Source organism: Bidens hawaiensis, unplaced genomic scaffold (assembly GCF_021521415.1).
Source record: "Bidens hawaiensis isolate Kalapana, Puna unplaced genomic scaffold, B.hawaiensis_p1.1 tig00030246_1, whole genome shotgun sequence".
NCBI classification, from domain to species: Eukaryota; Viridiplantae; Streptophyta; class Magnoliopsida; order Asterales; family Asteraceae; genus Bidens; species Bidens hawaiensis.
This window is the reverse complement of record NW_027495038.1, coordinates 194,369-198,594: the sequence shown is the minus strand read 5'-3', so window position 1 is coordinate 198,594 and position 4,226 is coordinate 194,369. Positions and strand designations below refer to the sequence as shown.

At 35.7% G+C, this 4,226-nt stretch overlaps 1 pseudogene; it reads left to right on the top strand.

Annotated features, from left to right (window-relative positions):
- Nucleotides 1-357: 357 nt before the first annotated feature.
- Nucleotides 358-2,356, top strand: LOC143580121 (U-box domain-containing protein 30 pseudogene; annotated as a pseudogene).
- The last annotated feature ends 1,870 nt before the right edge of the window (nt 2,357-4,226 follow it).

The window sequence follows — 4,226 nt, the reverse complement described above, 5'->3', positions numbered from 1 at the left end:
TTTCTTGAACTCAAGACACTTAATGTTTAAAATTGTGAAGATATAAACATTCACTATTTTTAATGAGAACACAAAATATTCATGCTTCATATCAAAGTTAACATTTTCAAATTACAATTTTCTTTTATTACTATCTCCAATCTATCAATCATAATTTCCTTAACTTTCAAAATGTAAAAAAAATATGTTTAATTTATTTTTGTTGGATATGAAATGGTTGTGTGGATCGATTATAAGCAAATAAAAAAAAATAGTATTAATTAATATAAAGATTCAAAATTTAAAAAAAGAGAAACAAAAAGTATAAAACCAACTTTGTTGAAGGACTAAAAGTGTAGATAATATTATTTAGAAGGAGAAAAGTGTAATTATCCTAATGAAGTATGACACTTGAGCAACTATTGACCCAAATAGCCAAAAGCAAAGTGGTGAGGTGAACTAAACTAGCTTTCCTTTTCTAATATTACTCTCTCTCTCTCCATCAAAAGCACTCACACTCTGCATTCTTTGACCTGAATCTTGTTCTTTCATCATAATTCTTTGATTTCTTTTTTCTAGTGGATCCTACTGTTTCTCTCATGAGTGTTGTCGTTGATTTCCAATTATTCTTCTTATCCTTTAGGGTTTGATTTGAATCATTTCTTTCACTCTTCAACCCCAAGATTTCACCTTTTTTTCGGTGTTTGGGAACATCAAACCAACCCATCATGATCTTTCTTAATCATGACCATCAACAATGTGGGTTCTTCAAGATTTTGACCAGAGAAAAACCCCTTTTGTGTTTCCTCTAAAAGCCAGGCTGGTGGTTTTTATTCTGTGGGTTTTGTTTGTGCACACCAGGTGTTTGTGGAAATGCCCATGTACCAGCCTTCTACTGGTGGCCAGGTCTTAGATCTGGAAACTGCTGTCAAAGATGGCATTTTGGGTGGTGGTGGTGATGCTGGCCTTATCTGTGGTGACGTCACCACTACAATTTTAGGGAAACTGGATCTGAAGAAGATGATTGAGCAGCTTGATTCAGTTGAAGTCCCATCTGTGTTTATTTGTCCTATCTCATTAGAGCCAATGCAAGATCCAGTCACCCTTTGCACTGGACAGACTTATGAGAGGTGTAACATCCTCAAATGGTTCTCTTTAGGACACTTCACTTGTCCCACCACAATGCAAGAGCTTTGGGATGACTCACTCACACCAAACTCAACACTCAACCATTTGATTCACACTTGGTTTTCGCAGAAGTACTTGGCTATGAAAAAGAGGTCAGATGATGTTCAAGGAAGGTCTTTGGAGCTCCTGGAGGTCTTGAAGAAAGTCAAAGGTCAAACCAGAGTCCAGACATTGAAAGAACTCAGAAAGCTTGTTACAGCCCATGATTCAGCCAAGAAAACGGTAGCCGATAACGGCGGGGTAAGCTTTATCTCTTCGCTATTAGGGCCTTTCACTAGCCACACCGTTGGATCCGAATGCGTGTCGATTTTGGTCAATTTACGGTTAAATGCAGACTCCATAACCAATCTGTTACAGCCCACCAAGATGTCATTAATGGTTGATGTTTTAAATGAGGGTTCTTTAGAAACCAAGATAGATTGTGTGAAATTGATGGAGGTTTTGTTTACGGGCTCTGAAATCGTTCCAAGTTTGAGTCTTTTAGTGGGAGTGTTAAGATTAGTGAAAGATAAAAGACACCCACATGGGATGTTAGCAGGGTTGAGGTTGTTGAAGATCATATGCTCACAAGATTCCGTAGGAAACTCGATTATAAGCATTGGAGGTGTTCCACAGCTGGTTGAAATGCTGCCTCATTTCAACGCTGAATGTTTAGAATTATCTTTATATGTTCTTGAAGCTCTTTCTTTAATCCCAGATGGTGCGTTGGCTCTCAAGAACTGTTGTAATACAATTCCCAATTTGGTCAAATTGCTGATGAAGATATCAGAAGACTGTACACAATATGCGTTATCGATTTTGTGGGAAGTTTGCAAGCTTTCACCAGAAGAATGTGCTGCAACTGCAGTGAACGCGGGACTTGCAGCAAAACTTTTGCTTGTGATTCAGGGTGGTTGTAATCCGGTATTGAAGCAACGATCGGCTGAGCTTTTGAAATTGTGTAGCTTGAATTGTACATCTACCGTTTTCATGTCAAAGTGTAAGCTAACAAGGACATTGCAATGAGGAGAAAAGAAAAGTGGTCAGAGGTCAAAACTTGTTGATATGATTGGTCTACCATGTATGTAAATGGAACAAAAAGCTTCACGCACATGTGGATTTGGTCAGAGTTCTACAGGAATAAATGTTGGTGAAGCATGTGAAGGTAGCATAGAGAAAGAGTACATATGATTGAAGAAGAAGAAGAAGAAGAAGAAGAAGAAGAAGAAGAAGAAGAAGAAGAAGAAGATGATAAAGAAAAAAGAATGCTTCTTTGTTCGCATTTAGTGATGTAATGTCTACAAAGTTGAATGTATTTGTAGGTTGTAACTCCATAATGTTAGTGTCCATGTAATTCAATTTTGTTTCCAAATCTTCTATGAATGTAGTTGATAGTTTTGCGTTACTTATTCGGTATGGTTTTTTCTTGATTGCGGCGCATGGAAATGACTATTGAAAGCAAAAGTCATTTGTATGGAGTGAAGTTCTTTTTCTATGTAACTTAAGAATTAATTGTTGGAAAGCTTATGTGACCTTACCCGTGATTTTTATTCAACGAGATTACGTAAATTGCAGTTGCTTTTTAATAAATGAGATTAGATAAATTGCAGTTTGAAGGTAAATTGCAATTTAAAGATTAGGTAAATTGCAGTTTGTGTTGGACAAATTAAAAGAGTCGATGGTTAAAACAAGTGGAAGGTGGATCCAAAGCTAAAACATATGATAAAGGGACTCTTTGATTTTGTCACCATCAAAGCTCTTTCTTTTCGGATTAAATGAAATAATATAATGAACAAAGTTAATAAAATGATATCAAGGGGCGTGGATACCAAAATGCCGATGAAAAGCTGAGGTAGCAGTGGGGCCAGCGGCAAACACCGCCCCATCGTATTGAGGCCCCTCATCAGTGAGGAAATTGGTGGAATTCCCCGACTAAATCACCGTCTAAATCCAACTTTTTTCAAACAAAATTACATTTTATTAATAACTTTAATAATCTAAAACTATTCTTTTATTTGATAAAGAAGGAAAACAAATTAATAAATATATCCTTAGTAAGGTGAAAAAAGTGAAATGGATTAATTATGATGTGACACTTACATATGACATTTACACGTGACACTGTGGAATGAGTGTTGAATTGATGCCTACACCACAAATTTAACTTTTAATCATCTATCTTTTTTGAAACGACTAACAAAGTAATGTTAGATACTTCGTACGCGGCCCCCATTGATTTGTAGCGGTAATAATAATAATAATAATTATTATTATTATTTAATAGTTGTTTTTGAACTCCCAAGGAAAATGGAAATGATGTAGGTTTGATGGACATGGATTGAAATAAGGAATTGGAATAATAAATGGTTTGTAGGGTTAAGGAGGAACCATATTTTTATTGGCATTTGCAATTAGGTATCTTTGACCGAATGCCCCACTCTATTCTCTTCTTTATTCATGGATCTTAACTGATACGATTTCACATATTAAAAAACATAGCTTACGATTTTATTAATTGCTCCATTACATTCACTCCATCTACAATTATATCTAGGGGAGGGGATGGAGCAGGAGCGACACGGTATTGGATTGCTTGTATAAGACTGTTCAAAAAGCTCATAAATTAAATCTAGCTCGAAACTCATTTAGAAAAACCTTAAAAGAAACTTGTTTGAATTGGCTCCGTTTGAAATTGAACCAAACTAAGCTGACTTAGTTTGTGCACGAGCTGAGCCCAAGTTAATCGGCTAGTCTTGACTCAAATTATTTTACCCCAACACACACACACACATACACTCGCTATATTGGTGGCTCGAAGTTGATTTGGACTTGATATATATTATGTAAAAGTAAAATTTTTAAATATTAAATATTTTTTATACTATTAAATGAAAAATAGGCTACTAAACTTGGACAGTGTTTATTATTAATTTTTTAGCAAGACAAAGCAAGTCAAGCCAACTCTATTAAAAACAATTTAGCAGAGCCATATCAGTTTAAATCCGAGTTGTGCTAGAGCTCGCCCTAGCTTGCTTGACTTGGTTCGTAGATAGACCTATGCTTATGTGGCCACATTGTCA